The 13,625-nt window shown below is 37.2% G+C and overlaps 2 long non-coding RNA genes across 3 annotated transcripts in view; one reads left to right on the top strand and one right to left on the bottom strand.

Annotated features, from left to right (window-relative positions):
• LOC130050121 (uncharacterized) overlaps positions 1-13,625 on the bottom strand; it is a 52,536-nt gene that overhangs the window by 17,261 nt on the left and 21,650 nt on the right. The gene's annotated exons all lie outside the window — the stretch shown is intronic.
• LOC125651927 (uncharacterized) lies at positions 703-7,479 on the top strand. Of its 2 annotated transcripts, XR_007361398.2 has the most exons (5): positions 703-1,444; positions 2,652-2,707; positions 5,398-5,459; positions 5,730-5,803; positions 5,998-7,479. It is a non-coding gene; the product is annotated as an uncharacterized LOC125651927 (long non-coding RNA). The 2 variants fall into 2 exon arrangements; XR_007361404.2 differs by having other exon boundaries at positions 713-2,707.

A 13,625-nucleotide genomic window follows, 5' to 3' on the forward strand; every position in this document is an offset into this window, starting at 1 on the left:
CTAATTAGCATGTGACTGAGTTCACAGGCCTGCTTCTAACACTAATTAGGATATGATCCAGTTCACGTGCCTGATTCTAACACTAATCAAGATGTGATCCAGTTCACGGGCCTGATTCTAACACTAACTAGCACGTGGTTGACTTCACGGGCCTGATTCTAACACTAATTAAATGTGATTGAGTTCACGGGCCTAATTCTAACACTAAGTAAAATGTGATTGAGTTCACGGGCCTGATTCTAACACTAATTAGCATGTGATTGAGTTCACGGGCCTGATTCTAATACTAATTAGCATGTGATTGAGTTCACGGGCCTGCTTCTAACACTAATTAGGATATGATCCAGTTCACGGGCCTGATTCTAACATTAATTAAAATGTGATCCAGTTCACGGGCCTGATTCTAACACTAATTAGCATGTGATTGAGTTCACGAGCCTGCTTCTAACACTAATTAGGATATGATCCAGTTCACGGGCCTGATTCTAACACTAATCAAAATGTGATCCAGTTCACGGGCCTGATTCTAACACTAACTAGCACGTGGTTGACTTCACGGGCCTGATTCTAACACTAATTAAATGTGATTGAGTTCACGGGCCTAATTCTAACACTAAGTAAAATGTGATTGAGTTCACGGGCCTGATTCTAAAACTAATCAGGATATGATCCAGTTCACGGGCTTGATTCTAACACTAATTAAAATGTGATCCAGTTCACGGGCCTGATTCTAACACTAACTAGCATGTGATTGAGTTCACGGGCCTGATTCTAACACTAATTAAATGTGATTGAGTTCACGGGCCTAATTATAACACTAAGTAAAATGTGATTGAGTTCACGGGCCTGATTCTAACACTAATTAGGATATGCTCCAGTTCAGGGGGCTGACTCTAACACTAATTAGGATGTGATTAAGATCACAGGCCTCTAATTAGAATTATAGCATTATTATTTATTTCCACAAATCACATTTTCATACAACTCTTTATAGTGAAATGTTACACACATCTATTTTGATTTAAATCGTATCATTGATTATTCATCTATAACTTAGACTTTTGAAATAGTTTATTATACCCCCCGCAACAAGTTGTGGGGGGGGGGTATACTGGAATCGGGTTGTCCGTCTGTCTGTCCGTCCGTCCGTCTGTCCGTCCGTCTGTAGACGCAATGGTTTCCGGGCTCTAAAGCATTATCCTTTCCACCTACCGTTACCATATCATATATATGAACTACCCATGGGATGAAGATGTTCCCTATCGATTTTGGGGTCAAAAGGTCAAAGGTCACGCGCACTGGACATCAAAGTAGCAATATGGTTTCCATTTAAATTCTTTAACGGCTTTTTTCATCGCATGGAGATGCTGTGTTCCTAGATACCTTTTGGATCATAATATTGAAGTTTTACCTATATATTTCCAACACCCTTTAGGAGATTGGGGTAAGCGGGGGGTATTCTTAGTGAGCATTGCTCACAGTACCTCTTGTTTTAACAGTTTTTTGTTTTTTTTTACAATAACTATCGGAAAAGACTAACAAAATTTATGTTCCTATCATGCATAAATCTAAATAAATCATTGATTTTGCAAAATCTGATGACATCATAGGAGGGTGGAATTACTTTAAGTTATGTTTAGTGCTGTGTGTATATAAACATGCACTCATATAATTATATCTTCCCTCTTCCAGGGGGAGACATATTGTATTTGTACTTTCTGTCCGTCCTTCCTTCTGTCACAAAATCTTGTGAACGCTTCTCCACCTATATGGCTTATCAGATAGACTTGAAACTTTGTACAATGCTTCATTGTCATTTACAGATGTGAATATTGTTGGGACGGGAGGATCCAATTGTTTTCCTAAGAGTTATAGTGGATCTAAGAGGGGTGGAAGATGTAAAATAGCTTATGAACTCTTCTCCTCCCATATGGCTTATTGGATAGACTTGAAACTTTGTACAATGCTTAATTGTCATTTGTAGATGTGCATATTGTCGGAATGGGAGGATCCAAAGTTTTTCCTAAAAGATATAGTGGATCTAAAAGGGGTGGAGGATGTTAAAATACCTTGTGAACACTTCTCCTATATGGCTTATCTGATAGACTTGAGAATTTGTACAATGCTTCAATGCCATTTGTAGATGTGTAAGTTGTAGGGACAGGAGGATCCAATTGCTATCCTTAAAGTTAAAGTGGATCTGAGGGGTGTAGGGTATAAAATAGTTTGTGAACGCTTCTCCTCCTATATGGCTTATCAGAGTTCATGTCTATCTTCCTGCCCATGCTTTCTCCTTCATACTATTCAATACATTAAGGGGGATGTTTCCTATATTTTACGAATTAATTGGTTGATTGACAACAAACTTGGTACACTTGTACAGCATATATAAGGAGTAGATGACCCCTATTGATTCTTAGGTCACATGGTCAGTCCACTCTTGACATAGGAAGGTATTGTCTGCTCAATATTTTGAATTGGTGATACTACTATCAATTAAATGAGGCACGGGTATAACCCTTTCAATTTTGCAACTTGGGGGCATATGTGTTTTAGAAACATCTCTTGTGTTGTATTATATGAATTAGAGGTTTTAGTGTGCTCAGTTTAGAGAATAGCATAAAAGTATTTGATAATTAAATATCTTGCAGATTGGCAGTTTACTCCATGCACCGACAGGAATGATAAACTGTGATATTCGTAAATGGTGAGCATTTATATTTTTAGCTCACTTGAGCCAAAGGCTCAAGTGAGCTTTTCTGATCAAAATTTGCCCGTTGTCTGTCGTCGTCGGCATCATAAACGTTTTACATTTTCGACTTCTTCTCAAGAACCGCTGGACCAATTTCAACCAAACTTCCCACAAAGCATCCTTGAGTAAAGGGCTTTCAAGTTTGTTCAAAAGAAGGGTCATGTCCCTTTCAAAGGGGAGATAATCACAAAAATGCAAATATAGAGTGGGGTCATTCAAAAATCTTCTAATCAAGAGCCACTTGGCCAGAAAAGCTGAAATTTACATGACAGCTTACTGGCATAGTACAAATTCAAGTTTATTAAAATCATGGCCCCTGGGGGTTGGATGGGGCCACAATAGGGGATCAAAGTTTTACATACAAATATATAAGGAAAATGTTTAAAAATCTTCTCAAGAACCACTGATCCAGAAAAACTGATATTTACATGAAAGCTTTCTGACATAATGCAGATTCAAGTTTGTTCAAATCATGGCCCCCGGGTGTTGGATGGGGCCACAATAGGGGATCAAAGTTTTACATACAAATATATAAGGAAAATGTTTAAAAATCTTTTTCTCAAGAACCACTGAGCCAGAAAAGCTGATATTGACATGAAAGCTTCCTGACATATTTCAGATTTCAGTTTGTGAAAATCATGGCTCCCAGAGGTAGGATGGGGTCACATGGGGGATCAAAGTTTTGCATACAAATATATAGGAAAAATCTTTAAATACATATGTATGAGCCAAAGTGACTCAGGTGAGCGATGTGGCCCTTGGGCCTCTTGTTTGTATGTGGTGTGGTAGACAATTTTTAGTTCATCCTAGCTCCTAATTATTCAAATCCATTGTTATTAAATTTGGACCGTTGTATGCTTTACAAAAACTTGAAAAATGAAAGAATATGTTTTGGAGGGATGTAAGTAAATCCTGGAAATGGTTAATATGTCTTTTTGAGAAAAAAAAATCTTCTGAACGTATGGTTAATAGTGTTTTATGGTACAATGAAAACATAAAGGTAAATAGAAAAACTTTATATCTGAAAGAATGGTGTGAAAATAATGTATATACAGTTAACTCAATGTTAGATGAGAATGGAGATATCATGAATTATAATCAATTCATGGAAATGTATAAAGTAAAATCTCATTTTTTGGAATTTTTTGGTTTAAGACAAGCATTGAAGAAAGCAATGAGAGATAATGGAATAAACCAGTTTATAAAAGTTCAAGAACCTACTATTCCCATACATATAGCCCCTTTCATATATTTTAAAAGAAACAAGAAAAAACTGTACCAAATTTTTAATCATAGTGAAGAAAAACCTACAGGTCAAAAGAAGTGGGATATACAATTTGATATCTCTCAAGAAGAGTGGAATACAATTAATAAAAATGTTTTTACTATTACAAAGGATACAAAATTACAGTGGCTACAATATCGTTTAAATCAAAAAATTTTAGTCACAAATTTATTTTTGTTCAAAATAAAGAAAATAGACAACGATTTATGTTCGTTTTGTGTAAAAGAAAGGGAATCAATAGAGCATGTTTTGTATGACTGTGAAAATGTTGTTTTATTTTGCAAGAATGTGCAGTCATGGTTTAGGGATTTTTTTCCAGTAAATATTGTTGTTGATAAAAAAAACCTTTTTGCTGGGTAGCTCAGAAAATGAAATGATCAATTTGATTAATTATTATTTAAAGTACTTTGTGTATGGTTGCAAATGTAGAGGCAATCCGCCTTTGTTAAATAACTTTATTACCACTTGGACAGATGTGTACAAAGTAGAAAGGCAGTTAGCATGTAAAAATGATTATGTAGATGTTTTTGAGAAGAAATGGAATACATTTCATAAATTAAAAGATTTATAGATTTTAGATCATCCAGAATATATAATATGTAATTGTATATATTAATTAGCCTATGTATATCATCGGAAGTTATTATCAATGTCATAACAGTACATTTGTTATACATTTAAAACCTTTAGTTTGTGACAACCTATTAGATTAATATTATTTTGTATAGTGTACATATGATAAGCCAGAGTAATTTCATTCCTTTCTAATTCTCTTCCTTTTTTCCTATCTTTGAATGAATGCCTATTAGAGTGGATGTGTGAGTAAATGGTAGATAAAATACCCTGTACCCCCTAGTCAGGTGGGTTTGTAAGGGCATGATGTTAAAACCCTGACTGTCATAATGTGAATAAATGTTGTATGAACCTAAAAAAAAAAAAAAAAAAAAAAATCCATTGGCCAGGGGTTGTGGGGAAAACATGATATACATCTACATCCTTACTTCTGAAAACAATGTCCACTTCAAAACCATGTATGAACAAGACAACAGTATTTTTCCAGTGAGGAAGAAGACCATGAAAGACACCACCAGTTTATAAAAAAAATCCGTTCAATAAATATATTAAACTTTACTGCTTTGGGGAAAGTATATTGATATATTGGTAAGAAAGTAATTTTCTAAAGAATCAGCAGCTCACATTTTGATTACTTTGATATGATAGGAATTAGTCAATATATATTTTGGGTATGGATCCAAAATACACATCTTTATGAAGTTGAATGAACATGTTTGCTCAATTTTTACACAAGTAGTGCATCACATAACATATTAAAGCTTTCTAATCCGACTTTTATTTTTAGGAACTGGGACACGTTCTAAATATACTCAGGGACAGAATGATGTGCAGCAAGGCTCGTCATGGGTAGAGATACTCCCATTTAATATTGATACTTTTCATATCCAAGCATGTATATGGCTAGGTTGTATAATGTTTGTTATAATTATCTAAATTATGTCCTTCCTTCCATCTATTGTTCTGTGTGTTGATTTCTCACCACTCTGCAAGAAAGGGCATTCATGTCTATTTCATAGACGATCCTACATGTAGTTGCAATTGAATCATAAATTATTCCCAAAGAGTTCATGATTTCATCATGTTTTGAATATAATATTTTTTCAATATCTATTTTAGATTTTACCAAATACAGAACACTGCAAGGCTTGCAAAATGAAGACCTCAGTAAAAAAAATTCTAAATTATCCACTGTAAGGCTACTTACCAGTAATTCATATCTAGAACTTAAACATATCATCCTTGAAACAATAAAAACTAATTTAATATAGTATATTTATGTATGTTATGCTTTTTCAACCTTTAAATTTTTTAAAGACAGTATAGTTTATTATGATTGCACAATATTTAAAGTTTAAATTTTCATAGAATTTTGTTTGCTATCCAGAATGGCAGCTCACTACCTGCCCCTAGTGATGTTAAAAGAGGCCGTTGTTCTCATTTGTTCCAAAACAGGAATGGCATATGAGGAGGCCAACAGAAGATGCACCTCCACTGACCTCCACTGAGTGTGCACTCACAAAACGAATAAATTATTATTATTTCTTTTGTTTGTAATTGTATATTGTCAACAAGGTCAAAGGCACTTGATCCGATGCCAAACTTTTGCATTTCTTTTGCTTTGTGGTAAATTTTCTTCAGCAACATTAACATTGTTTAAATTGTTTTCTTTGGAGAGTATACATGTACACATGGATCATTTGTATATTAGAATTATAGCATTGTTTAATTCAACTCATTCTTATCCTAGAGAGGTTATTATATACTGCAGGCAACGACTTGTAAAGGGTATACTGTTTTAACTCACGTGCAAGGCAAGGCAGTATTATGAAACTCTGTAGTTGATAAGGACATATATCACATATCGATATGCATATTTACAGGAAACTCTGATGTATTTTAAATCTGAACGTTAATTTAAAAGTGGGGAGAAATAGCATTGGATGAAAAAAGACACATATGAAGAAAATTATTCCATACGTAAATACTTTTTAGCTCACCTGAGCTGAAAGCTCAAGTGAGCTTTTCTGATCGCCTGTTGTTCATTGTCTGTCCGTGATTAAACATTTTATATTTTCTCCAGAAGCAATGGGCCAATAATAACCAAACTTAGCCAAAAGTATCCTTGGGTAAAGGGCTTTCGAGTTTGTTCAAATGAAGGGCCATGCCCTCTTCAAAGGGGAGATGACCACAAAAATAGGGTGGGTCATTTAATTTTTTTTATCAAGAACCACTGGGCCAGAAGAGCTAAAATGTACATGAAAGCTTCTTGACATAGTACAGATTCAAGTTTATTGAAATCATGGCCTCCAGGGGTTGTATGGGGCCACAATAGAGAATCAAAGTTTTACATACAATTATTCAGGAAAAATCTTTCAATATGAGCCAAGGTGGCTCAGGTGAGCGATGTGGCCCATGGGCCTCTTGTTCAACATATAGAATAAATACATGTAGTTATGTTGTATTTCCCATGGAACATTGAAACGTTTAATGCGTTTACCAATTAATCACTGAAAGAAAGATAAAATTGTTGTTTCATATGTTTTATGAAAACTTAAATTTTTTTTCATTTCTTTTCATGAAAGACCCCTTAATTACCCAGTAATATATAATCAATTCTTAACAGATTATGTAAATTTGATTTATATTAAGGATGTTTGATCTGATTACCCATCATTATCAATCTGTCTAATATAGCCATCATGTGTTACTATTGCTACGCAATCTTGGAGCATGAGGTAGAATGCGAGCCAGCTCTTTCATAAGTACATGCATCTGGAAAATATATTTCAATGTCAAAGGTTACAACAATGTGATAATGTAATCATTGTATGTCTAAGGTCTTGATAATAAAACTGTTATCTGTTCAACTTTTTCTTCTTAATTAAAATCAAGACTAAGTACCAGAGGAAATTGTGGAAAAAAATGTCTGTCAAATACGTCAAGCTCTTACATGTAGTAGTTGCAGATTCAACTATTTATAGAGATACTGAGTTATGATGCACACAAAAATGGGTCTGGCACAAAAATGTTGATTTAGCTCAAGATGACTGGTAAAGTCTATAACACAGAGAGACCGGGTATTTATTCAATTGTGATTGATTGATTGAATATTGTTAAACGTCCCTCTCGAGAATATTTCACTCACATTGAGACGTCACCACTGCCGGTGAAGGGCTGTAAAATTTAGGCCTATGCTCAGCGCTTATAGCCATTGAGCAGGGAGGGATCTTTATTGTCCCACACCTGCTGTGACACAGGACCTCCGTTTTTGCGGTCTCATCCGAAGGACCGCCCCATTTAATTGCCTCTTACGACAAGCAAGGGGGTACTGAGGATCTATTCTAACCCGAATCCCCACGAGACTATTCAATTGTGCCTGATGATTAAACTAATAATAAACATGTATGGAAAATTTATTATCAGTGAAATACGATACTGTTGTACAGAGACAAAGTTGCATTTTATAGGTTAAGACTGTGTAAGGCTCTACAGGGACTAGGTTAGGATCTACAGGGACTGGGTTATACTCTACAGGGACTAGGTTATGCTCTACAGGGACTAGGTTATGCTCTACAGGGACTAGGTTATGCTCTACAGGGACTGGGTTATGCTCTACAGGGACTAGGTTATGCTCTACAGGGATTAGGTTATACTTTACAGGGACTAGGTTATACTCTAAAGGGACTAGGTTATACTTTACAGGGACTAGGTTATACTTTACAGGGACTAGGTTATACTTTACAGGGACTAGGTTGTGCTCTACAGGGACTAGGTTATGCTCTACAGGGACTAGGTTATACTCTACAGGGACTAGGTTATACTTTACAGGGACTAGGTTATACTCTACAGGGACTAGGTTATACTTTACAGGGACTAGGTTATACTTTACAGGGATTAGGTTATGCTCTACAGGGACTAGGTTATGCTCTACAGGGACTAGGTTATGCTCTACAGAGACTAGGTTATACTTTACAGGGACTAGGTTATACTTTACAGGGACTAGGTTATGCTCTACAGGGACTAGGTTATGCTCTACAGGGACTAGGTTATACTTTACAGGGACTAGGTTATACTCTACAGGGACTAGGTTATACTTTACAGGGACTAGGTTATACTTTACAGGGATTAGGTTATGCTCTACAGGGACTAGGTTATACTTTACAGGGACTAGGTTATGCTCTACAGGGACTAGGTTATGCTCTACAGAGACTAGGTTATACTTTACAGGGACTAGGTTATACTTTACAGGGACTAGGTTATGCTCTACAGGGACTAGGTTATACTTTACAGGGACTAGGTTATGCTCTACAGGGACTAGGTTATGCTCTACAGAGACTAGGTTATGCTCTACAGGGACTAGGTTATACTTTACAGGGACTAGGTTATGCTCTACAGGGACTAGGTTATACTCTATAGGGACTAGGTTATACTCTACAGGGACTAGGTTATACTTTACAGGGACTAGGTTATGCTCTACAGGGACTAGGTTATGCTCTACAGGGACTAATCTATGCTCTACAAGGACTGGGTTAGGGTTTACAAGGATTGGATTAGATGCACGTGAACTGGATCATATCCTAATTAGTATTAGAGTCAGGCCCGTGAACTCAATCACATTTTTGATTAGTGTTAGAATCAGGCCCGTGAACTGAATCATATCCTAATTAGTGTTAGAAGCAGGCCCGTTAACTGGATCATATCCTAATTAGCGTTAGAGTTAGGCCCGTGAACTCAATCACATTTTATTTAGTGTTAGAATCAGGCCCGTGAGCTGGATCATATCCTAATTAGTGTTAGAATCAGGCCCGTGAACTGGATCATATCCTAATTAGTGTTAGAATCAGGCCCGTGAACTCAATCACATCCTAATTAGTGTTAGAGTCAGGCCCGTGAACTGGGTCATATCCTAATTAGAGGCCCGTGAACTGAATCACATCTTAATCAGTGTTAGAATCAGGCCCGTGAACTCAATCACATGCTAATTAGTGTTAGAGTCAGGCCCGTGAACTGAATCATATCCTAATTAGAGGCCCGTGAACTGAATCACATCTTAATTAGTGTTAAAATTAGGCCCGTGAACTGGATCATATCCTAATTAGTGTTAGAATCAGGCCCGTGAACTCAATCACATCTTAATTAGTGTTAGAGACAGGCCCGTGAACTGGATCATATCCTAAATAGAGACCTGGTAACTGAATCACATCTTAATTAGTGGTAGAATGAGGTCCTTGAACATGATCATATCCTAATCAGTGTTAGAATCAGGCCCGTGAACTGGATCATATCCTAGTTAGTGTTAGAATCAGGCCCGTGAACTCAATCACATCCTAATTAGTGTTAGAATTGGGTCCGTGAATTGGGTCACATCCTAATTAGTGTTAGAGTCAGGCCCGTGAACTGGATCACATCCTAATTAGAGGCCCGTGAACTGAATCACATCTTAATCAGTGTTAGAATCAGGCCCGTGAACTCAATCACATCCTAATTAGTGTTAGAGTCGGGCCCGTGAACTGGATCACATCCTAATTAGTGTTAGAGTCAGGCCCGTGAACTGGATCATATCCTAATTAGAGGCCCGTGAACTGAATCACATCTTAATCAGTGTTAGAATTAGGCCCGTGAACTGGATCATATCCCAATTAGTGTTAGAATCAGGCCCGTGAACTCAAACACATCCTAATTACTGTTAGAGTCAGGCCCGTGAACTGGATCATATCCTAATTAGAGGCCCGTGAACTGAATCACATCTTAATCAGTGTTAGAATCAGGCCCGTGAACTCAATCACATCCTAATTAGTGTTAGAGTCAGGCCCGTGAACTGGATCATATCCTAATTAGAGGCCCGTGAACTGAATCACATCTTAATCAGTGTTAAAATTAGGCCCGTGAACTGGATCATATCCTAATTAGTGTTAGAATCAGGCCCGTGAACTCAATCACATCCTAATTAGTGTTAGAGTCAGGCCCGTGAACTGAATCATATCCTAATTAGAGGCCCGTGAACTGAATCACATCTTAATTAATGTTAAAATTAGGCCCGTGAACTGGATCAAATCCTAATTAGTGTTAGAATCAGGCCCGTGAACTCAATCACATCCTAATTAGTGTTAGAGTCAGGCCCGTGAACTGAATCATATCCTAATTAGAGGCCCGTGAACTGAATCACATCTTAATTAGTGTTAGAATTAGGCCCGTGAACTGGATCATATCCTAATTAGAGGCCCGTGAACTGAATCACATCTTAATCAGTGTTAGAATCAGGCCCGTGAACTCAATCACATCCTAATTAGTGTTAGAGTCGGGCCCGTGAACTGGATCACATCCTAATTAGTGTTAGAGTCAGGCCCGTGAACTCAATCACATCTTAATTAGTGTTAGAGACAGGCCCGTGAACTGGATCATATCCTAATTAGAGACCTCAGGTAACTGAATCACATCTTAATTAGTGGTAGAATGAGGTCCTTGAACATGATCATATCCTAATTAGTGTTAGAATAAGGCCTGTGAACTCAATCACATCCTAATTAGTGTTAGAGTCGGGCCCGTGAACTGGATCACATCCTAATTAGTGTTAGAGTCAGGCCCGTGAACTGGATCACATCCTAATTAGAGGCCCGTGAACTGAATCACATCTTAATCAGTGTTAGAATCAGGCCCGTGAACTGGATCATATCCTAGTTAGTGTTAGAATCAGGCCCGTGAACTCAATCACATCCTAATTAGTGTTAGAATTGGGTCCGTGAACTGGGTCACATCCTAATTAGTGTTAGAGTCAGGCCCGTGAACTGGATCACATCCTAATTAGAGGCCCGTGAACTGAATCACATCTTAATCAGTGTTAGAATCAGGCCCGTGAACTGGATCATATCCTAGTTAGTGTTAGAATGAGGCCCGTGAACTCAATCACATCCTAATTAGTGTTAGAATTGGGTCCGTGAACTGGGTCACATCCTAATTAGTGTTAGAGTCAGGCCCGTGAACTGGATCACATCCTAATAAGAGGCCCGTGAACTGAATCACATCTTAATTAGTGTTAGAATCAGGTCCGTGAACTGAATCATATTCTAATTAGTGTTAGAATGAGGCCCGTGAACTCAATCACATCCTAATTAGTGTTAGAGTCAGGCCCGTGAACTGGATCATATCCTAATTAGAGACCAGTGCACTGAATCACATCCTAATTAGTGTTAGAATGAGGCCCGTGAACTCAATCACATCCTAATTAGTGTTAGAATTAGGCCCGTGAACTCAATCACATCCTAATTAGAGGCCCGTGAACTGAATCACATCTTAATTAGTGTTAGAATCAGGTCCGTGAACTGGATCATATCCTAATTAGTGTTAGAATCAGGCCCGTGTACTCAATCACATCCTAATTAGTGTTAGAATTGGGTCCGTGAACTGGGTCACATCCTAATTAGTGTTAGAGTCAACCCCGTGAACTGGGTCATATCCTAATTAGAGGCCAGTGAACTGAATCACATCTTAATTAGTGTTAGAATCAGGTCCGTGAACTGGATCATATCCTAATTAGTGTTAGAATCAGGTTCGTGTACTCAATCACATCCTAATTAGTGTTAGAATCGGGTCCGTGAACTGGATCACATCCTAATTAGTGTTAGAATCAGGCCCGTGAACTCAATCACATCCTAATTAGTGTTAGAGTCAAGCCTGTGAACTGAATCACATCCTAATTAGTGTTAGAAGCAATCCCGTGAACTCAATCACATCCTAATTAGTGTTAGAGTCAGGCCCGTGAACTGGATCATATCCTAATTAGAGGCCCGTGAACTGAATCTTATCGTAATTAGTATTAAAGTCAGGCCCGGAAACTGAATCACATTTTAATTCGTGTTAGAATCACATCCTAATTAGTGTTAGAAAGCAATCCCGTGAACTCAATCACATCCTAATTAGTGTTAGAGTCAGGCCCGTGAACTGGATCATATCCTAATTAGAGGCCCGTGAACTGAATCTTATCGTAATTAGTATTAAAGTCAGGCCCGGAAACTGAATCACATTTTAATTCGTGTTAGAATCAGGCCCGTGAACAGAGTACAGCATCATATATAGGAAAACGAAAGTAGAAGGTATGACGTATGCAATTTGTGTGTGTTTGAGTGCACAGAGTTTCCGGTCGGATCAGTTCACGGGCTTATAGCCTTTCCCGCCAGTCACACTAAAACTCGGTTATGACTAGATGGTATCCCTCAAAAGCAGGTGACCCACGAGTTACTTGCCCCTGATCATAGATAGAAAGATAAGTCGTACGTCGAATAATTTCGTAAAGAAATGTGTTTACGATAAAGAAGGCAAAGAAAATTGTTGGGATTTTTTTTACTAATTAAGATTACTAATTAAACCCTAATTAGCTGAACTATTAAAAATGTAAGAAATAAATAAAGCAATGAACGCAATATGGAGAGAAATACGATTTGATAGAAAGTATACAGAGTATTATTTAATTAACATAATTAATCAAACCCTAATTCTCTCAGATGTTAAAAACAGTAAGAAATTTGATATAAAAAAACTGTAAGGGGCGAGATCAACAGATTGATTTCGGATAAAAATCTAAATTCAAATAGTTAGGGGGAGGAGGGGGGGGGTGTGTTAAAACTTCTGTAAGTTTCTCTCATCCGACATCGATTACACATTAGTCGAAAAAGGAGAAAGACTAGTGACTGTTAAAACTACATGACGATATTACATTTTAATGAACATTTGATAGTTTTAATCTACACTTTCATTTGTGAATAAACAGAAGATAGGGTATACAGAGTTATTTATACTCGTTTGTTCTTACTTGTTAATCGATTATAGTTTAAACACTCATCATATCTAGTTTAGGGGGTCGTTGTGGGGGCGGATAGGGGGGGGGGGACGTAAAAACTATGTGAATTTAGTTTTTTTGTCAGACATTGAACTTTCGATCTCGCCCCTAGGAAGTAGATAAAACAGCGAATGCAACATGGAAAAAAATAATATTTAATAAGAAGTCTTATTAAAAGC

This window comes from Ostrea edulis, chromosome 9 (assembly GCF_947568905.1).
Source record: "Ostrea edulis chromosome 9, xbOstEdul1.1, whole genome shotgun sequence".
Taxonomy (NCBI): domain Eukaryota; kingdom Metazoa; phylum Mollusca; class Bivalvia; order Ostreida; family Ostreidae; genus Ostrea; species Ostrea edulis.